The following is a 23,055-nucleotide window of genomic DNA, read 5'->3' as shown; positions in this document are numbered from 1 at the left end:
TGAGTCTGTATCTCAACATTGTGAATCTATAAACAACTGCATAGAACAGATACTAGTTATCCCAGTCAGACCTTTCCATGTGGACTACAGAAACAATCTTACATGTCATCTGCAAGGCATTTACTTTTCCTATGTTTGCCTTTATGTTTAGTTGATAGTTTTATTCCAGCTGACTCTATTCTGATGCATCAATTTCTTAACTTTTTTGAAATAAGGTTTTGATTTCTTGGATGATAGAAGTTGAGATTGTGAAAATTTCACATGTCGTTTGCTTATTCCTATTGACTTTCATTAAATATTGAGATTTTGGAAATTTTACATACAGTGTCTTTTCAGATATTTTGAATAGTGAATGGAGGTATTCAGAAACTCCAGCTAAACAGCTTGGATATGGATGATTATAGGAGCAACAACTACATGCTATGTGGTACTGCATCCAAACCTCAAGGGTGTAACTGGAAAGTACTTCGACAAAGAACTATTAAGAAGACTTTGGGATTTAAATGAGAAGATGGTTAAAGCCAATGAGTAAAGGACATTCGAGTCAAGAGGATAAGTAGCATCTATCAAGATTCTTTAAGTTCATGCAATAAGATGTAGTCGATAGGAGTAGTTTTGAGTGTCTCCTAATTAAAATTTCTTTGTATGCAAGTAATTATGTTTGTTATAGAAGTGTAAGGATGATAATTTCTATATTGATCTTAGTTGTTTATTTAATAATATGTTGTTGATTGAAATATATTTATTTTCATTTATCTTTTATTTGTCTTTGGTATTAAAAGATAATAGTTTAAACTTCTTATCTTTTACTTAAAAAAACATTTTTTATGTATTGTGAAACTGTTGTCTTTGCTAAAAAGACAACATTTTTATGCATTGTCTTTAACAAAGACCGCTTTTTATGTATTGTCTTTAACAAAGACAACATTTTTTATGCGTTGTCTTTGTAAAAAATGATAACGCTTTTAAAACGTTGCAAAAGCGTTGTCTTTGCTACAAACGACAACGCTTTTAAAACATTGTCTTTGAGCAGACTTTTAACAACAGTGCTTTTAACAATGCTTATACATAGACAATGCTTTTAAAGCGTTGTCTATTAGCTTTTTTCTTGTAGTGAACTTATATATTTTATCTTTTAAAATATTACTTTGTTTCTTTAATTTTCTAAAAGTTAATTTCTTATTCAATAATTTTGAGTTATTCTTATTTAGATTTGAATCAAATTTATTCATTGTATTATTAGCATGCATATCTAATTTTCTAGAGAAATCTATACTAGAGTAAGCGGAATTAGCTAGGGGAAAACATCGTTGAAAAATTGGATTTTCATGTAATGTAAATTTATTTACCTTGATTTCTCCCCCTGGATTTTTGGCTCTTCTTTCTGGGCATTGTCATTTGCAGTGACCCGTTCGTTTGTACTTGGAGCATTCAATGTGCTTCTTCCCTTTCCGGATCGATTTCTCCTTCTCCTCCGATTGTGTCGGCCGAATCTTATGAGTAGGGCACTTGTTTCTATAGTGCCCTCTCTCCCTACACTTAAAATAGGTTATATGAAATTTACAATTTGAATTTACAATTTTACCTTTTAGATCTATGATATGATTCTCCCCCTTGACTGTTGCCATCTCGAATTCGGACTCAGATTTAGCTATCTCTTCTTTGGCCATCAGTGTTATGAAATCGGTCTGATCTGATTCTTCTGAGTTTGGTTCGAAGGTTAACTTTGGAAATTCATACTCTGATTCGAACTCAAGTTCAACTTGGTCTTCTGGTTCTGAAGGAATCTCATGAAGCTTGATCACCTTCTCCCTAAGCTCCTTAGTATTGTTGAACTTTCCAACTCGATCAAGCTCTGAATTTGTTAGTCCGCATAGGAGAGTATATGTTGCTTTTGCATTTGCCTCGAACTTCCTTCTTGTTTGTGCATCCCACTTGTCATAGGTGATGGGCACACCTCCTTCGGTGAGGGTTATAAATCCGATCTGAACTATGATCCATATCTCCACTTGGGTTTTCAGTTGGTGCTCCATCTAATCTTTCCAGTATCCGAAATCTTCTCCGGAGAAGAGTGGCGGACGATCTGTGTTGTAGCCCTTTTGATGGGTCATTTAGGAGAAAATTCTCGCACACAAAAAGAAAAATAACCAAATATCCCAAGACTTGGTCTTGGATTAGTAGTGCGGGAGAAAAAAATAGCAATTTACTAATTTTTTTAAAGAAAATAATAAAATATTAATAAAATATTAAAAAATATATTATTACAAATTTTTGAAAATGCGATATTTCGCTAATACCGACCAATAGTGAAAAGATGAAAATAAATTTTTCAAAAATACTTTTGGAGGGAAAAACGAAAGGCGTAAGGTTTTATTTTAAAAAAAACGGACGAAAAAGCAAAAAATTGCTCGAACGGTAATTTGTACTGATTCAGAGCAATATCGCTCTAATACCAATTATTGGATTGAAAGCGCTAGAGGGGGTGAATAGCACTCATGGCTTTCACTTTCGTTTCGAAAGAATAAAAAATAAAACATGCAGTAAAAAATAAATAACAAACACATGAACACCAAGATTTACTTGGTTCGGAGGCTGGGACGACTCCTACTCCAAGGGCCACGCTCGTTGAGCATTTACTTTGGGCAATCACTATAAGCATGGGAATATTACAATTTGAAATACAACTAAAGCAATAATAAAGTATATACTGACAACAGAAAGTAATAAGTTTGAAACTCCTGGTCGTCAGGGTCTTGCTATAGCTTTTCTGGATCATCTTTGGAGCAGCACGGAGAAGACAGATTACGATTTCGTTGTTGTTCGAAGCTACTGCTCGAGACCACCTTTTATAGCCTGTGGAGGGCACCCTTAATAGCATGGAGGGCGCCCTCATCCGTGTCGAATCCGCAGAGTGGATGAGCTCCGACCCGGTCACAACCTATCCGCCTGAGGGCACCCCCAACCTCCATGAGGCCACCCTCGCGCCAGGTCCAAGGCCCCCTAAAGCTCTATGAGGGCACCCTCGCACCAGTATCCAGGGCACCCTCAAGCTCCATGAGGGCGCTCTCGCGCCTTCCTGCAAGGTTGCTTCTCTAGGTTACTTGAGGCAAACACTCCAATTCACTTCCTGCAAAATACGTTAGTCTAACATACCCTGCAGAACAAAGTTCGGACATAATAAGACATATAATTTGGTAGTCATCAGACTGTCCGATTCTGACTTCGAATTCCTGACCAAAAACCCTAGGTCGAATCGACGCCTACTGTTCCCTCATCGGAGAACGCGTCCTCACCTACTCCACTCAGGAGAGTTTAGGACATCCGCTCCACGACCCACCCAGTCTTTCACCTGGTTCGCGACACCAGGACTTTCCACCTAGAGTCCTCTAGGACTTTTGCGCGAAGCCCTCAACCCGCCAAGACTTTCTGCCTAAGGTTACCATCCCCTAGGACCTAGGGTTACCACCCCTAGGATTTTCCACTTGCCTAACCGCAGCTAAGACTTTTGTCTAAGTACACTTAGGACTTTTTTGCAAACTCATTTAAACATGTTAGATAACACGACAACCTAACTTTGAATCCTTTGAAATAATCAAAACACAGGTTCAATCGTCGGATGCTTCCCACACCAACACCGGTTGGTTACCGTTTCACCGAGGTTGACCAGTCCGATGATCAGCTCCTTGATCTTCGCATGTAGTTGAGCTACCTTCTCACCTTTTTCCAAATGAATGTTCATTAGCTTGCTCCAAAGAATGTCCCATCATGCAAGCTTCACTTCAGATGTTCCTTCATGGAGTTCCAAGAACTTTTCCTTGAGATCCTTTGTCGATGTGTAGCTTCCAGTGCGATTTACTTCTTGAGGCAGTAATACACTTAATAAGTGATATTCCACTCTACTGTTGGCTACGAAATTACTTGTCTCCTTCTTTGTCCAGAGGTACTCTACTTTCTCTAAGCTGTTGGTGCAGAAGCATCCGACGATCGAACCTTAGTTTTGATAATGACAAAGGATTCAAAGTTAAGTTAGTGTGTGATATAACATGTTTGAATGAGTATTTCAGGAAAGTCCTAGCTGCGGTTAGACAGGTGGAAAACCCTAGGGGGTGGTAACCCTAGGTCATAGGGGGTGGTAACCCTATGCGAAAAGTCTTGGCAGGTCGATGGCTTCAGGCAAAAATCCTAGGGGGTGGTAACCCTAGGTGGAAAGTCCTGGTGTCGCGGACTGGACTAGCTAGGGAAGCGGATGTCCAGCAGAAGTCCGGAGTCTAGAGGACCGGACTGGCATCAAGTAAATCTTCCGAGTGGAGTAGGTGAGGACGTTCCCCGTAGAGGGAGCAGTAGGCGTCGGTTTGATCTAGAGTTTCAGTCGAAGGATAGTCCAAGACTGCCAATTCTTCTTTACAATGTTTTATCTTATTCTAACACTGCCTGGGGATTTTGCTCGGACTAACCTTTGTTTGCGGGTAAGGAACCTGCTGGAAAAAGTCCTCCGGGACCAAACTTTATCCTTCCCGCGACTTCGCCACGTGGATCATCCTGGTTGGTTGGCCACGTCACACTCCAGGCGCCCGGAAGGGATCCAGGCGCCCGGAACTTCATATAAAAGAAGGGTCGAGGTGCAGCTTCATAACAACAATCTTCTAAGCAATCTCTCTGCGACAAGCTGCTAACGACTCGATTCAGAAAGTGCTGCAACGACACCCCGACAACTCGGAACTTCAGATTTAATTTTTGTTGTTGGTATAATCTGTTTACTGCTTTGAATTGTAATTAGTCTGTAATATTTTTATCGTGCTTATATTTGTTGCCCACGGAAAGCGATCAAAGATCGCGGGCCTTTGAGTAGGAGTCGCCTTAGGCTCCGAACGAAGTAAATCTCCTTGTCTCTCTGTGTTTGTTATTTCTTCATTCCGCTGCGCTTTTACTCATTTGTTTTACGAATCGAAAGAAATAGCCACGAACGCTATTCACCCCCCCTCTAGCGTGGTCTCGATCCAACAATTGGTATCAGAGCGGGGTCGTTTTGAATTGGTGCAACCACCTTTCAAAACAAATTTTTCGTGGTATTTTATATTTTTCGGAGTCAATTAGAATCTAGCCTTATAGCTTTATTCTAATTCTTTTATCGAATCGGCTTTTGCTCGAAGTTGGTACAACACCACTCGAGCTCGTTATTATTACTATTCTTTATTCCTCAAGATTACTAATCCAAGACTTAGTCTTGGAACATATATTTTGTTGTTCTTGTTGCATATTACAAATGGCTCAACAAGAGGGGTTCGATCGTTCCCCACTATTCTCCGGAGATGATTTCGTTACTGGAAGGGAAGAATGGAGATCTGAAGATCCATTCAAACATGGATGATCATTAAGACGGGACTTCAGCTACCTTCGATGACGACGGCAAACCAACTCCTGCGAGAAGTGCCCCTCTAATTAAAAAGGTGGAAGCCGACGCCAAAGCTACCCGCACCTCCAAGGCGGCCTTTCCAAAGAAGAACTCAACATGGTCGTTCTCTTCCACAAAGGAGCTCGGGAAAAGCTAGTCGAACTCCACGAAGGCACTAACGACGCCAAGGTAAGTAAAAGAGATCTTTTACTTAATAAATTATATAATCTAAAGATGCAGAAGGCGGGCGAATTGCCTACATGCGAGAATCCAAGACATCCTCAATTCTCTTCACGAAATCGGAAGATAGAGAATCGGACGTCATAAGGTATGCTTTAAACTTATTTCCAAGGAATACATTGTAGGCATCAATGGTAGATGCCTACAAAGTTTCCAAGGACTTGTCTTTATTAAAATTAGACGAACTATTTTGTGAATTTGAACTTCATGAGCGACTAATGCACGACCAACCGAGAAAGGTATTGCGTTGGTTGCAGGTACAAGTCGAACATGGGAACCGAGATCACGACGAAGAACGGAACGGAGTCGGAAAATGAACCAGACTCAGACGATGAAGACATTGAAATTACAACCGAGTTGATAAACCTTGTAAAGAAGCTCTACAAGACGAAGGGCTTCAAGAGATCTAAAGAAGGCAGTGAAAACGAAGGAAGGTTCACAGAACTCAAAGATGAAGTTTGAAGTTACATGCTACGGTGCAACCAAAAAGGGCACATCAAATCCAACCGCCCTAACCTCAAGGAGGTCAAAAGCAAAGAAAGAAAAAGGTCCTTAAGGCAACGACGACGACGACGACGAGCTTGAACAGACGAGTCTACTCGCATTAATGGCCCGGGACCAAATCGTCGAATCCAGAAGCGAGAGCGAGTCCGAGGCGGAGTCCGAGCAAAGCCACGGATCCGTATCCGTTTCCGAAGGACCAGACCCCGCTGTAAGTATCTCTCGGTTAAACATTTTAGTTAGTTATTTATTGCGCAAATTAGCTAAGTCAAACCTGAAAGTTAAGTCACTTCTAAAGGAAATAACTGTCCTTAAAGAAGTGGCTGACACTAAACCCTTACCTGACCAGAGTCAGACTGAATTTCCAACTCAAGTTCAAAAACTTGAGGAAGAAAATTCAAGTCTAAAAAATCAGGTTAAAGATTTAAAAACTACCTTAGAACGGTTTTCTTTGGGCTCCAAGAACTTGGACTTAATTCTTGGGACACAAAGGGTCATTTACAATAGAACTGGGCTGGGATATAAAAGTAAATATAAATCTTACTTATCCTTAATATACAAACAAAGTAGTAACTCAGTCCAAGCATGGGTGCCCAAGTCCAAATTGATCAATCAAGTTGGACTTGGTCAATACTGGGTCCCGAAGGATCAAATACACTATCTCGATAGACCATATCGAGGCCATGATCCAGGGGGAGCAAAAAGAAAAACGATATTAAAAATTTAAATTAAAAAAAAATTATTCAAAATTAACCTATAAAATTCAAAATTCGAAGTTAAATAATAAATTCAAAATTCGAAGTTAAATAATAAATTCAAAAATTCAAAATTCGAAATTAAATTCAGAAATTCAAAATATCGAAATTAAATTAATTAAAATGAAAATTAAATTAAATAAAATTAAAATCAAGTTAAATTCGAATTTAATCAAATTAAAATCCAAAGGAAGGCTCCAGATTATCTGGCACCTCCGAACTTAATCCACCCGATAAGGGTAACCAAGAGTAGACTACCCGGCAGGGTAATTAAGGTTAGATAAAATGGGCTAGGTTTAACTTGACCCACGGTACTGGTGAAGTTTTTGGATGATAGTACGTTAGGGAAGCTTGGACATCGCATGTCTAGGAAGATATGGCTTCGACCTGGTGCATTTGGCTAAGTGGAACTGACCGAAGCTACCCTTAAATGAATCCTAACTAGTTAGACCAAGGTTTAGTATTAAGCTCAATGGGTAGGCCTATTGGGAAACCTCGAAGGCATGGTTACTTTAATGAGTACCTTGTGACTCACCATAGCCCAGAAGTTTATCCAAAGAATGCTTACTTGTTGAACCCAAAGCTAAACTTGAATCTAACACAAAGTTAAACCAGACCCTTAAAATCAACCATAATTCATCTCACAACAATTATAGGGTTCCCTGATTGAAAATTTAGATCGGGTGAGATAACTAGGAAATTAAAATTAAAATTGACTTAAATCAAGTTAATTCAACTAAATAATTTCAAAATTATTTTAAAAATCTTTTAAACTCAATTTCAAAATTATTTTAAAAATCTTTTAAACTCAATTTCAAAATTATTTCAAAATTATTTAAAAATCTTTATTTCAAAATTATTTCAAAATTATTTTAAAAATCTTTTAAACTCAATTTCAAAATTATTTCAAAAATCTTTTAAACTCAATTTCAAAATTATTTCAAAATTATTTCAAAAATCTTTTAAACTCAATTTCAAAATTATTTTAAAAATCTTTTAAACTCAATTTCAAAATTATTTCAAAATTATTTAAAAATCTTTATTTCAAAATTATTTCAAAATTATTTCAAAATTATTTTAAAAATCTTTTAAACTCAATTTCAAAATTATTTCAAAAATCTTTTAAACTCAATTTCAAAATTATTATTTCAAAATTATTTCAAAAATCTTTTAAACTCAATTTCAAAATTATTTTAAAAATCTTTTAAACTCAATTTCAAAATTATTTCAAAATTATTTCAAAATCTTTATTTCAAAATTATTTTAAAAATCTTTTAAACTCAATTTCAAAATTATTTCAAAAATCTTTTAAACTCAATTTCAAAATTATTTCAAAATTATTTTAAAAATCTTTTAAACTCAATTTCAAAATTATTTCAAAAATCTTTTAAACTCAATTTCATAATTATTTCAAAAATCTTTTAAACTCAATTTCAAAATTATTTCAAAATCTTTAAAACTTAATTTCAAAATTCCTTTAAAAATTATTTGAATTTTTTTTTCAAAATCTTTAAAACTTAATTTCAAAATTCCTTTAAAAATTATTTGAAAAATCTTTTCAAAATCTTTAAAACTTAATTTCAAAATTCTTTTAAAAATTTATTTGAGAAATATTTTCAGAATCATTTCAAATCTTTAAAACTTAATTTCAAAATTCTTTTAAAATTTATTTGAGAAATCTTTTCAAAATCATTTCAAATCATTTGAAAAATCCCCTGAAAAATTAATTTCAAAACCCTTTTCAGAAGATTATTAAATTATTTGAAATTCTAAACTCAATTAATTTTAAAATCTTCAAAATAATGGCAAGATCTTCAAAATTCTAAACTCAATTCTTTAAAATTAGTTTTTTTAAAAATTTAAAAATTAAAATTAAAATTATTTATGACCTGACCTTCAAATTATAACTCCTCTATAAGCTAAATGTTTTCAAAGCTTAATTAAGTTTTCTCTAACTAAACTTAGTTAAATTATTTTCTAAACTTAGCTAATTGGCAAGATGTTCTCTAGAGGCAATATTAAAGTTTAAGCATGCTTGTACTTAAGGGCTCTGATACCTGATCAAAACCAAATCTTTACTCATGCTTGGACTTTAGGGCTCTGATACCTTACTAAAACAAAATGACAAGCTATTAACAAATAAGGTTATCGCTTCTCCTTTGCCTTAAGTATTTTTGAAACACATTTCAAAGCAGCCTTTTCAAAAACTTTCTCCAAATTTTCAAGTGTCCTCTATTCTGAAAATTTTTTCTTAGAAAGTTATTTAAGCTAAAACCTTTTCGAAAATTCGTCAAGTTAAAATTTTTTTTAGAAAATTATTTAAATCTTTGAATTTTTTTTTTAAATCTTCCTTGGAATTTTTTAAAAAAAAAACCTGAATATTTTCTTCCAAAAAATTCCTGAAGTTGAAATTTTTGTGTGAAAATTTTTAGGTTGAAAATTCCTGAAGATTGAAAACTTTGTTAAATTTCTGAGGTTGAAAATTTTGAAAAATATTGCTATATTACCTCGCTCCTTGCCTAAGTTAAAAGGTTTTCTGCTAAAATTCTGTCTTGAAAAATTAGGTTTTTCAAAACTAGCTCATTTTTGATATATGGCAAAGGGGGAGAGTAGAGAAATTCAAAAATTCAAAGAAAGAAATAAAATAGAAATTCAAAGAAAATATTTTAAAGGGAGCCTGTATTAAGGGGGAGCTATGTTTATGCTTATTTTTTATATCACGCTTCTTGTGCTTATATATAGCTACATAATTTTTACTTAACATTGAATTTCTATGTTTATGCTTATTTTTTATATCACGCTTCTTGTGCTTATATATAACTGCATAATTTTTACTTAACATTGAATTTCGGTTGTCATTATCAAAAAGGGGGAGATTGTTGGTGCAGAAGCATCCGACGATCGAACTTTAGTTTTGATAATGACAAAGGATTTAAAGTTAAGTTAGTGTGTGATCTAACATGTTTGAATGAGTATTTCAGGAAAGTCCTAGCTGCGGTTAGGCAGGTGGAAAATCCTAGGGGGTGGTAAGCCTATGTCATAGGGGGTGGTAACCCTATGTCATAGGGGGTGGTAACCCTATGCGGAAAGTCTTGGTAGGTCGATGGCTTCAGGTAAAAATCCTAGGGGGTGGTAACCCTAGGTGGAAAGTCCTGGTGTCGCGAACCAGGTGAAAGACTGGACTAGCCGGGAAGCGGATGTCCAGCAGGAAGTCCGGAAGCGTCGAGTGCTAAGCAAAAGTCCAGTCAATCTGGAGGATCGACTGGCAACAGGTAAATCTCCTGAGTGGAGTAGTAGAGGGAACAGTAGGCGTCGGGTCGACCTAGGATTTCCGGTTGGAAATCCGAAGTCAGACTCGGACAGTCCGAAGACTGTCAATTCTTCTTTACAATGTTTTATCTTATTCTAACACTGTCTTGCAGGGGATTTTGCTCGGACTAACCTTTGTTTGCAGGTGAGGAACCTGCTGGAAAAAGGCTGTCCGGGCGCCCGGGATGGATCCGAGCGCCCGGAGGTCCGGGCGCCCAGAACATGTCCGGGCGCCCGGAACAGGTCCGGGCGCTCGGAACAGGTCCGGGCGCCCGGGACCAAACTTTATCCCTGCCGTGACTTCACCACGTGGAGCATCCTGGTTGGTTGGCCACGTCACACTCCAGGCGCCCGGAAGGGATCCATGCGTCCGGAACTTCATATAAAAGAAGGGTCGAGGTGCAGCTTCATAACAACAATTTTCTAAGCAATCTCTCTGCGACAAGCTGCTAACGACTCGATCCAGAAAGTGCTGCAACGACACCCCGACAACCCGGAGCTTCAGATTTAGTTTTTGTTGTCGGTATAATCTGTTTACTGCTTTGAATTGTAATTAGTCTGTAATATTTTTATCGTGCTTATATTTGTTACCCACGGAAAGCGATCAAGGATCGCGTGCCTTCGAGTAGGAGTCGCCTTAGGCTCCGAACGAAGTAAATTTCCTTGTCTCTCTGTGTTTGTTATTTCTTCATTCCGCTGCGCTTTTACTCATTTGTTTTACGAATCGAAAGAAATAGCCACGAACGCTATTCACCCCCCCTCTAGCGTGGTCTCGATCCAACATAAGCCTTACTGATCTTTGGGAACTACAAAACTGTACTTAATTATTAAAAGAATTTCAAAGTTGGTTTTTTAGGAATACCTCCATTCTGCATTTCTAATGCGCGAACTCCCCCTAAACTTTGGCGGGATGAGGCTTGGTCCATTGTTGGTTAGTCCTAGGAAAACGTACCGGTTCCACTGCACAAAAATTTTGTACAAGTGTCGAACCTTTCCTTAAATAATATATTGTGTTCTTTAGAAGATAAATTAGGAATCGCAGACGGAACTTAACATCCTTGATTCCAAATTTAACTTATCTGTTCTTGATGGTTTAGATTTGGATCGCAAGCGAAACTTAACACTATTGATCCAAATCCACCTATGTTATTAATTCCATTAAATATTAATTTCTAAAATTGGCTTCCAGGACTGCATGGCGAGGCACATGACCTTCTTGGATATGGGAGCAACCACCACCGCCTAGACAAAGCCTTTTTAAGGAAAGCTAATATTTAATTTCCTTAAATAACTCTAGGTTAACCAAAAAGAACAATCGAATCACAAATTCGAAAAATAAAGAAAATACAAACTAGAAAAATAAATTCGAAAAACTAGATCTAATGCCTCTTGTGTTTGGAATTCTTACAAAAAGAAATAACTAGCATGATGCGAAAAACAATTGCTAATTATACCTTCTCTTTGTATGTTAATGGCCTCGAGATCTTCTACCGTATTCCTCACCTCGCCTTGGATGTCGTGTGGGCGACGATACTCCAAGATGAACACCACCCAAAGAGCTTTCTTCTTCCTCCTCTAAAATCCGGCCACCACCACCAATTTAGGAACCAAAGAGAGCAAGGGAAAGGGAAGGGAAGAGATCCGGCCATCATGAGAGACCACAAGCAAGAGACTAGAATTAGATGACTTCTTCTTCTTCTCCTTCTCCTCCTTCTTGTATCCGACCACTTAAAAGAACCACTAGCAATATGTGGCCGGCCCTAGCATGATAAAGAGCTAGGGGCCGGCCCTAAGGAGGAGACTAGAGAGAAGAGAGAAAAAAAACCATTAACTCATGAAGCCTCTCTTCCCCTTCTTTTATAATACTTGCCCAAGGTAAATAAGGAAAAAAATTTTACAAAAAATTAAAATTTTCCTCATGTTTTTCCTTTTCCCTTTTAATTTTTCCTTTTCTTTCCTCTTGATTGAATCAATCACCAATCATATATTTGATTGGATGATGATTTAATCCTATTGGCCGGCCCCTTGCTTGGGCACCAAGCAAGGGTGGCCGACCCCTATAAGGAAGGAAATATATATTTTTTTGTTATAAAATTTTATAAGAAGAAATCCCACTACAAGAAATTTTAGATTTAACCACACCTAATAGACAATAATTTTTTGAGAAACTGTTGTCTTTTTGTCATTTAACAATGATTTTATTGAAAACTGTTGTTGTTGGTCGTGTTTTTTGAAAAAAGACAACAATGTTTAAAAAACCGTTGTCTTTGACATACATAAGACAACAATATTTTAAAATTGTTGTCTATGAGAAATCTTTCTTTATTTGGCATACGACAACAATTTTAATCAACCGTTGTCTATTAGCGTTGCTTACATTTTAATGTGCATATTTTAATTTGATGTCTAAAACTATATTGTCTTTAAAAATTATTTTATAAAATAATAGTCAAACATAGTTATTTGCCTATTTTCAAGGATAGTTTTGTCTTCTAATTTGTGCTTATTTTCATTGATGAAGTGAAATTTATATCCCTTAATGTTTATCTCTAAGATAAAATTTGTGGTCTATTTTAAGATGGATGGATTTATTCAAATAGTAAGGATAAAATTGTAATTTTGTACAAACTATATGTTGCAACAACTATTCTTCATTAATTTCATTTTCTTTTTACCACATCATGCGCACCGCCACCAAAAACCCGCGCCAACCCTAATCGCGATCTTCTACCTGACGGCGACCGCCATCTTCTCTCCTTCCAGTCCACGCCGGTCACAAGTTCGCGATCGCCGTGGCTCGCTAGCAGCCCAGACCAGGCTTTGTCCCGAGGTGCGTTTTTCTTCTTTTCGCTTCCTCCTTCAATCGGCGGTGTCCAGCCGAGGACCGAAGCTCCGGCAACTCAATGTGTCAACGAGGTACTAACTCTTCGAAGATTCGGCCTCTTTCTTTTCCTTCTCGCGTTATTCCTCTTTTTTGTGGGACTAGGAGGATTTTTGGGTGTTCTCTTTGGTGATTGCTTCGGGTCGATTGAGATGAGCAGCTTTGAGCTGGTTTTCCTCTGATTTGTCTCAATTTATTCAGGTTTTTCTTTGTTTCCTTGATTTTTATGGCCCTCGATATGCGGTATGTGCGTTGCTGGCTTGACCTCCCGAGCAGATACTTTACCATCCCCTTGTTAGGTTATCACACTGGTTGCTGTGAGGAGTCGTTGAACGCCCAAGAAGTCACCTAACTTAGGTAGCAAGCAGCAGGTGTGAGATCTCGGAAAAATTTAATAAATAGGGTTATTTCAGAAATAGCCTTATAAAAATTTTTCTGGAATTTTTAGAAATTTTATGGGAATTTTTCGGAGCTCGTACGACGAGTTTTGAGGGGATTAATTTCGAGCGCGGATAAAACCTGTTTGGGATACCCGTTTAATGGAGGAAATGTTTTATTTATAAAACATTTTCATTTTCTTTTTATTTCTCCCAAACGCCGAACCCGACCCTCCTCTTCACTGCGATTTCCTCTTCTTCCCCGATCTCCCCTCTCTTCTTCCTCTGTTCTCTCCCTCTCTCGCGGATGCGCAATCCGAGGAGCTCATCGGGATCTGACGGTGCCGAGGAAGACTAGGCTGCCTTCGGCCGAGGGGTCTCTGCTCCGGTGGTTCTTGCGGCCGAACGACGACCCCTTGGTGGCTAGGGCACGGTGAGGAACAAGGTTCGTGTCATCTCCCAACCTACCGACTCCCTCATTCATCTTCCTCTAGTTATTCATGGAGCGATCTGCGTCTTCTCTAGCCGAATCAGACAGTGAGGCCATCTGGAGGTGATCTAGAGAGGTAAGGCTTCGTTAGATCTGTGTTGATTCATGGATTCTAGCTAGATTAGGGTTCTTATTTCGGTATTGACTCTTCTTGTGCTGGATTTTTCTCCCGATCAGATTGGTCCTCCTCTTCTTGCGGCTGATTGGGGAATTCGGTTGAAGAGGTTGAGACCAGTGAGTGGTGCTTGGGCTGTAGGGCAGAGACTTCAGGTGTTGATGCTTGATCAGTAGTCTTCCTGCTTGATTCCACTGTGATCCGATTGATTTCCAGTGAGGTTGAGTGTCCTGTGGATCTGGAATTGTGGTTCCGGCAGCACCTCAACCAGTAGCTCCTTTGGTTTCAACAATCAACAGCGGTTGCTAATTGAGGATCTTGTCTGGTCCAACAGATCACTTTGTTTTCCAACAGCTCAATTGAGGTATGTTGAGGAGTAATTGATACATGTTGATGAATTAGGATTGATGTGTTGAATTGTTAATTCTCGATCCGATTGAATCCAATCCAGTGAGATTCTGTTGCTGTGATGCTGGAGTTGTGATCTTTGAGGTGTATCCAGCAGCTTTCCCTAACCGGCAGCAACACCTTTGATTGTGATCTATTGGTGATCACCTTGGATTTGAGGTAAGGAATAGGATAATTGATCTTAGTGTAGATCATGGTGTGTGATCTTTGATTTCCATTATTGATCTTCTATTTGATCTGTGATCTCTTGATCTTTCTTGATCCGAACAGAGGATTGGTTCCAGTGAGGTTGTAATTAGTTGTTAAATTGTGTAGATTTAATTGTGTAGAATAAATCTAATGGAATGGTTAGGGTAATTAACCCTAGTCAACCGTTGGATTTATAATCTAATTGGTGATTAGGGATTAGGTAACTAACCCTAATCGACCATTAGATTTAAATTGATAAGTTGTGATTGTGGTGATTAGGGTTTTGCCCTAATTTAGTTTTGGGAATTTTATTTAGCTATTTCATTTGGATTTAGCTAAATAAAATATATATGTTGTTTGACACAGGATTCTGATTCGAGACAGGCGTCTCGACGTTGACTTCGGATTTGGGATTGTACCTTCTATTTGAGGCGGGTACCCTTTGACTTATCTCTTGATAGTGTCTTATGATATGTTCAGTTTATATATACTTACTAGTGATTGGTAGATTTATCACTTCCCCAGTTATAGTTTATTCGATACCTGCAGGCGGGTACCCTTTGACTTATCTTTTGATACTGTCTTATGATATGTATAGTTTATATATAGTTACTAGTGATAGGTGGTAGATTTATTTCTTCCCTGGTCTTAGCTTAGTTGATACCTATCACATGCTTCTACTGTTAGATGCTTTACATTAGTCTGGTTTACTTTTATCTCTTATCATGTGTATATGTGTTCGTGGTTATGATTACTTATAGTGCTTATCTACCCATGATTAGATGCTGGAGATACTTGTTATATATTGTTGGATTCATGTTGTTTATATCTCTGTTATATATCTGCGTTTACCTTTTTGGCACCTACGTATATGGAGGGGGATACGTTCAGGTATGACATTTTGTAGCCGCATGCACCATACCGCATGATTGCATGCTGGGCGATGGACGACTCCATTATTGTTGAGCTCGTCGGCCGGCTACATGAGGGCCTGCACACAACGTGTCTACTGCATGGGTAGTGGCACAACACTCAGGGTGTGTATGGCAGGTTGCTCGGTGGTGCACCGCCGGGGTGCTCATGGGTAGCACGATACAAGTGGGTTGTACTGTGATCCCTCCCGTCATGCGCACTGGAGTTGAGAGCATCGCCCTCACTATGTTTGAGGTAGGAGGATAGGTGTACTCCGACAAGCATCCCGTCCACTCGGTCACTTTTCGGGGTAGTGACGGCAGAGTGCACGGTACCCCTACCCACGCGGTCTCACCATTGTGTGTGAGATACATACGGCGTGGGTGACCATGTCATATTGCATCATATGCACAGATTGCATTTATTGTGATTGTTGCATATGGATGATGCACTTGGGTGATCGTGATATGATTGACATGCACACTGTGATACATACGTATTTGTTCGACTATCTTTATCGTGTATGTCCACGATCATTCGCCCAAGCCTCGCAGGTGGTACAGCTTATTTCAGTTATGCATTTCTTATTATTCTTGTCAGAACTGACATTATGCTTCGTTACTCATTATTTATTCGACATGCATACGTTATATTGTTAGGAGACTGTATCTGTAGGTCCTATGGTTTAGAGACTGTACCTTAGGATATTACTGGTAGTTATATGTTGCTGTACATATCTATTGGATTACCTGTTGAGTTCTTTGAACTCACCCCGTTGTTACTATTTTTCAGGTTGAGGCCGTCAGGAGAGATTCCAGTCGCTAGCCCCTTTATCGCGAGGATTTGCCTGTTGTCGGGATTTGTTTTGTTTTTGCATCTTATATACTTGTGATGTGAGTTTTGTATTGTGGACTTTATGACGCACATTGGGTTTACTACTTTTGTTTTCCGCTGCGAATATTTCATTACTTCGTGGATTTTCGTTTCTTCGTTGTAGTGGAGTAGGATGTGTACGTATATCTTCGTTGATTTCTATATCATCTTTTCTTTATATAACTGCGTGGATTGTTCATATTATATCTGTGTAGAAATATTGAATATAACTGCGTGGATTGTTTTACTATTTGTCTGTATTGTTCCGGCCGAGTGTGGCCGAGGTATTGATATATGTATTCTGAGCTTCATATTGTCACCCGTACAGGGGAGATGCTGCCGAAATTTCTTCGGACAGGGACTACCTGGGACGTGACAATTTATTTGGTATCAGAGCCAGGTCTGTGATACAAGTTTTTCGTATTCTAGATTTTTCGAGGTTTATCTGATACCAATTTATTTGGTATCAGAGCCAGGCTCCGATTTCGGATTTTTGTGTCCTGGAGTTTGTTAGCGTATCTGGATTTTTTAGATTTTATATGATACCAATTTATTTGGTATCAGAGCCAGACTCACGATACTTGCTCTTCGTTTTGGATTTTCGAGGTTTATCTGATACCAATTTATTTGGTATCAGAGCAGATTTCTGATACTTGTTTCTCGTGTTCTGGAGTTTACGAGTTTATCTGGGTGTTTTCAGATTTGTACGGATTCCGTTGATTTTTCGATTCGGAATTCCGAGGTATTTTGACGAGGTTCTGTTTGGGGCTAAGCAGCGACAGGACATCTCCAGACGGTAAATAGGTAAATTCAGGTAATTTTATAGTTCTTATACTTGTAGTGATATCTGGGTAACATTTTCTTTACAGATATGCCACCTACACGTATTCTAGTACCAAGACGTGGGCAACCACGTAAGAGGACGATAGATTCTCCGAAGACAGAGTCTTCAGAGAGTTCGGCTAGGGTCGAGCCTGCCCGTCAGGGACAGACTCGTCAGGATATTATAGGCACGTCAGATTATAAGATCCCGACGGTTTCAACTTCAGAGGTACATACCTCGATTATACCACTAGTGATATCACCTTTAGTATACGCGGCACCCACTCCAGTCGTGTCTACTACTGCGTACTTGAGGTACGAGATGAGGCAGAGATCTGGTGGGACATGCAGCGCTCGATTATCGGCGAGCAGCATATTACCTGGACGAGATTTATGGAGGCATTCGAGAGTCAGTATTTTCTCCGGGCGTATCATATGACACGTCGGCAGGATTTTCTGAGTCTTCGGCAGAATAACCGCTCAGTGATGGAGTATAATGCCGAATTTAATCGGTTGGCTAGATTCTGTCTTGAGTTAGTTGTCGAGGATAGATCTCGTATGCTTCAATTTGTCTAAGGACTGGACGGGCATCTTCAGGTGAAGATTGCCGATTTTGGTAGTTCATCATACACAGAGGCACTGGATAGAGCTCTTATGATTGAGTCTGCTCATCAGAGAGTGAATACGGACAAGAAGTGGAAGCAGACTGATCGGACTTCTGGATAGATCCAACAGCCACAGACTACGGGACAGCAGCAGAGCAGTTGCACTCAGACAGGTCAAGGTACTTCTGGGTCATCTGGTCGACCCCAGAAGTCAGGACGATCTTCATCAAGACGTTCCCGGTCTTCTCAGCAGAATCGGAAACAGTTCGTCGGTGACCCTCACTGTATCCGATGTGGATCCCGAGACCACATCACCTCTGTGTGCACCCTGGGACAGCCAGTTTGCTATTATTGCAAACTGTCTGGGCACATGACCCGAGACTATTCGTGGAAGGCTTAGCATGTAGCTCCCGGGATTTCTGTTCCGGGAGGACAGTTTGGTCGGTCCGGGACTCAGCGAGGTGGGCCGAAAGCTCAATCTTCGCATCGTCAGCAGAGGACAGCTCCCCATGTAGCAGCTGCATATGGCATGCACGGGCAGGAACATTCCAGTGTCCTTGTGGAGAACCCCACAGTATTCCACCCTAGTGTTCTCAAGTACTATTTGTCAAGAAGAAGGATGATACTCTGAGGTTGTGCATCGATTATAGGCAGCTGAATGCAGTGACTATCAGAAATAAGTACCCCTTGCCACGGATTGAGGATTTATTTGATCAGCTTAGAGATACATCAGTGTATTCCAAGATTGATCTGCGGTCTGGATATCATCAGTTGAGAGTCAGAGATTTTGATATTCAGAAGACAGCATTTCGCACCAGATACGGACATTACGAGTTTTTGGTAATGCCATTTGGGCTTACTAATGCTCCTGCAGTATTTATGGATCTGATGAACCGTATCTTTCTGGAGTACCTAGATCAGTTTGTTATTGTGTTTATCGATAACATATTGATCTATTCACGTTCCGAGGAGGAACATGCGCAACACCTTCGCATAGTCTTGGAGACTCTTAGACGACATCATCTGTATGCGAAGTTCAGCAAGTGTGCATTTTGGCTTTCCTCAGTTGGTTTTCTAGGACATGTGGTTTCTAGCCGAGGTATTTCAGTAGATCCTCAGAAGATCGAGGCTATCACTAGCTGGGAAGTCAGTCCAAGAGATCCGTAGTTTCTTGGGACTGGCTGGATATTACAGACGATTCGTTGAGGGTTTCTCCAGTATTGTTATGCCATTGACACGTCTGACTAGGAAAGGCGTGAAGTTCACGTGGTCAGAGGCTTGCGAGACTAGCTTCCAGGAGCTGAAGCGGAGATTAGTATCAGCACCAGTCTTGTTTTACCTTCTGGTGATGACGGGTTCGTACTTTATACAGACGCATCTCTTCAGGGCTTGGGCGCTGTATTGATGCAGCACGGTAGGGTAGTCTCTTATGCTTCTCGTCAGTTGAAGGAGCATGAGAAGAATTACCCAGTACATGATTTAGAGCTAGCCGCTATTATCTTTGCTTTGAAGATTTGGCAACATCATCTCTATGGTATTACTTTTGAGATTCTTACTGATCATAAGAGTCTCAAATATATTTTCACACAGAAGGAACTCAATCTTCGATAGAGGAGATGGATGGAGTTCCTGAAGGATTATGATTGTACTATTAGCTACCATCCAGGTAAAGATAATGTGGTTGCTGATGCACTTAGCAGGAAGTCCAGAGGGATTTTAGCTTGTCACCAAGTTTTAGTCACGGATTTGATTCAGGGATTCTCCGAGTTGGGCCTTGAGGAGCAGGGACGGACAGAGCAGGGTATTCTTGTTACCATGGTTGCTCAGTCGTCGATAAGGATGAGGATTCGAGAGGCCCAGGCCGGAGATCAGCATTTACAGTTCATTAGCAGCCAGATAGCTTCCGGACAGCAGACTGAGTTTACACGAGATGATGAGGGGATTGTTTATTTCCGAGGTAGATTATGTGTACCTCAGTCTCACCCGGTCATGGAGGAGTTACTTCAGGAGGCTCATCGTTCTAGGTGTGCTATCCACCCAGGTGGGACCCATATGCATCATGATTTGAGGCGTTCCTATTGGTGGAACGGCATGAGGAAAGACATCGCGGAGTTTGTAGCTAGATGTCTTGTCTGTCAGCAGGTGAAGGCCGAGCACCAGAGACATGCTGGTTTACTTCAGAGGATCCCTATTCCCGAGTGGAAATGGGAGCACATTACTATGGATTTCGTGGTTGGTTTGCCTAGGACTCGTCGAGGCCATGATGCGATTTGGGTATTCGTTGACCGATTAACCAAATCCGCACATTTTATAGCGATCCGAAGATCGATTCTCCGGATCGATTAGCGAGTTATGCCGAGAGATTATCAGTTGCATGGTGTTCCTTTGAGCATCATATCGATAGAGACCCACGGTTCACGTCCCGATTCGCGTAGTCGCAGCAGCCTTGGGCACAAACTGCTTCAAGACGGCATTCCATCCGCAGATGGGCGCCATAGCGGACTATTCGGACATTGGAGGACTTGCTAAGGTCTTGTGTCATGGACTTGGAGGCGTTGGGAGGACCACCGCCATTAGTGGAGTTCGCCTACAACAACAGCTATCATTCTGCTATCCAGATGGCACCGCTTGAGGCGTTGTATGGTAGACCGTGTCTGGACACCCATCCTTTGGGAGGAGGTTGGGAGGGCCACCGATAGACCTCGAGAGCTCAGGATGCGAGCTGGTTCGCACTATCGATGGAGGATGTCGAGGCCAGACCGTCGAAGAGTTATCGATCGAGACGGAGACCCCGAGTTCTCCATTGGTGATCATGTATTTTTAGAGTTTCACCCACTAAAGGGGTGAAGAGATTTGGTCTCCAAGGTAAGCTAGCTCCCGATATATTGGACCATTCCGGATCTTGAGAGGATTGGAGCAGTAGCTACCGTCTGGCGCTACCACCATCTCTAGGTGGCATTCACGATGTATTCCATGTATCTATGCCGAGGAGATACGTATCCGATCCAGCACATGTTCTGCCAGATATATCTGTTCCTATTCAACCTAATGTTACTTACGAGGAGGATTCTGGACCACAGAGAGCGTCAGCTACGGAACAAGATTGTCCGGCTGGTTAAAGTCGGATGGCAGCATCATTCTGACGAGGAGGCTACTTGGGAGCTGGAGGATACGATCGAGCTCGATACCCTCATCTTTTTACTTGAGGTATGTGGGTTAGAGTTCCTTTCAGCATTTATACTGTTTGGTTATATCCTAGTGTTTGCTGTAGGTTATAGCGAAATTTGGGGACCAAATTTTTATTAGTAGGGGAGCATGTGAGATCTCGGAAAAATTTAATAAATAGGGTTATTTCAGAAATAGCCTTATAAAAATTTTTCTGGAATTTTTAGAAATTTTCTGGGAATTTTTCGGAGCTCGTACGACGAGTTTTGAGGGGATTAATTTCGAGCGCGGATAAAACCTGTTTGGGATACCCGTTTAATGGAGGAAATGTTTTATTTATAAAACATTTTCATTTTCTTTTTATTTCTCCCAAACGCCGAACCCGACCCTCCTCTTCACTGCGATTTCCTCTTCTTCCCCGACTCCCTCTCTCGGTTCCTCTCTTCTTCCTCTCGCCCGATCTCTCTCGATTTCTCTCGCCTTCGCCGCCGATCCTGAGGAGCTCATCGCCGGATCTTGACGGTGCCGAGGAAGACTAGGCTGCCTTCGGCCGAGGGGTCTCTGCTCCGGTGGTTCTTGCGGCCGAACGACGACCCCTTGGTGGCTAGGGCACGGTGAGGAACAAGGTTCGTGTCATCTCCCAACCTACCGACTCCCTCATTCATCTTCCTCTAGTTATTCATGGAGCGATCTGCGTCTTCTCTAGCCGAATCAGACAGTGATGCCATCTGGAGGTGATCTAGAGAGGTAGGGCTTCGTTAGATCTGTGTTGATTCATGGATTCTAGCTAGATTAGGGTTCTTATTTCGGTATTGACTCTTCTTGTGCTGGATTTTTCTCCCGATCAGATTGGTCCTCTTCTTGCGGCTGATTGGGGAATTCGGTTGAAGAGGTTGAGACCAGTGAGTGGTGCTTGGGCGGTAGGGCGGAGACTTCAGTGTTGATGCTTGATCAGTAGTCTTCCTGCTTGATTCCACCGTGATCCGATTGATTTCCAGTGAGGTTGAGTGTCCTGTGGATCTGGAATTGTGGTTCCGGCAGCACCTCAACCAGTAGCTCCTTTGGTTTCAACAATCAACAGCGGTTGCTAATTGAGGATCTTGTCTGGTCCAACAGATCACTTTGTTTTCCAACAGCTCAATTGAGGTATGTTGAGGAGTAATTGATACATGTTGATGAATTAGGATTGATGTGTTGAATTGTTAATTCTCGATCCGATTGAATCCAATCCAGTGAGATTCTGTTGCTGTGATGCTGGAGTTGTGATCTTTGAGGTGTATCCAGCAGCTTTCCCTAACCGGCAGCAACACCTTTGATTGTGATCTATTGGTGATCACCTTGGATTTGAGGTAAGGAATAGGATAATTGATCTTAGTGTAGATCATGGTGTGTGATCTTTGATTTCCATTATTGATCTTCTATTTGATCTGTGATCTCTTGATCTTTCTTGATCCGAACAGAGGATTGGTTCCAGTGAGGTTGTAATTAGTTGTTAAATTGTGTAGATTTAATTGTGTAGAATAAATCTAATGGAATGGTTAGGGTTAGGGTAATTAACCCTAGTCAACCGTTGGATTTATAATCTAATTGGTGATTAGGGATTAGGTAACTAACCCTAATCGACCATTAGATTTAAATTGATAAGTTGTGATTGTGGTGATTAGGGTTTTGCCCTAATTTAGTTTTGGGAATTTTATTTAGCTATTTCATTTGGATTTAGCTAAATAAAATATATATGTTGTTTGACACAGGATTCTGATTCGAGACAGGCGTCTCGACGTTGACTTCGGATTTGGGATTGTACCTTCTATTTGAGGCGGGTACCCTTTGACTTATCTCTTGATAGTGTCTTATGATATGTGCATTTATATATACTTACTAGTGATTGGTAGATTTATCACTTGATTGTATGTTTATTCGATGCGGGTACCCTTTGACTTATCTTTTGATACTGTCTTATGATATGTATAGTTTATATATAGTTACTAGTGATAGGTGGTAGATTTATTTCTTCCCTGGTC

At 40.0% G+C, this 23,055-nt stretch overlaps 2 long non-coding RNA genes across 3 annotated transcripts; both read left to right on the top strand.

Moving 5' to 3' along the window:
- The first annotated feature begins 13,985 nt into the window (after positions 1–13,985).
- On the top strand, positions 13,986–15,079 carry LOC121977690. 2 transcript variants are annotated; one of them, XR_006111004.1, is made up of 4 exons: positions 13,986–14,021; positions 14,123–14,424; positions 14,512–14,627; positions 15,024–15,079. It is a non-coding gene; the product is annotated as an uncharacterized LOC121977690 (long non-coding RNA). The 2 variants fall into 2 exon arrangements; XR_006111003.1 differs by having other exon boundaries at positions 14,010–14,424.
- Positions 15,080–22,021: 6,942 nt separating this feature from the next.
- On the top strand, positions 22,022–22,841 carry LOC121977689. The gene is made up of 3 exons (XR_006111002.1): positions 22,022–22,180; positions 22,268–22,383; positions 22,786–22,841. It is a non-coding gene; the product is annotated as an uncharacterized LOC121977689 (long non-coding RNA).
- Positions 22,842–23,055: the final 214 nt, after the last annotated feature.

The sequence above is a fragment of the Zingiber officinale genome, chromosome 4B, assembly GCF_018446385.1.
Source record: "Zingiber officinale cultivar Zhangliang chromosome 4B, Zo_v1.1, whole genome shotgun sequence".
NCBI lineage: Eukaryota > Viridiplantae > Streptophyta > Magnoliopsida > Zingiberales > Zingiberaceae > Zingiber > Zingiber officinale.
The sequence above is the reverse complement of the archived record's forward strand: the minus strand, read 5'-3'. Positions and strand labels throughout refer to the sequence as shown.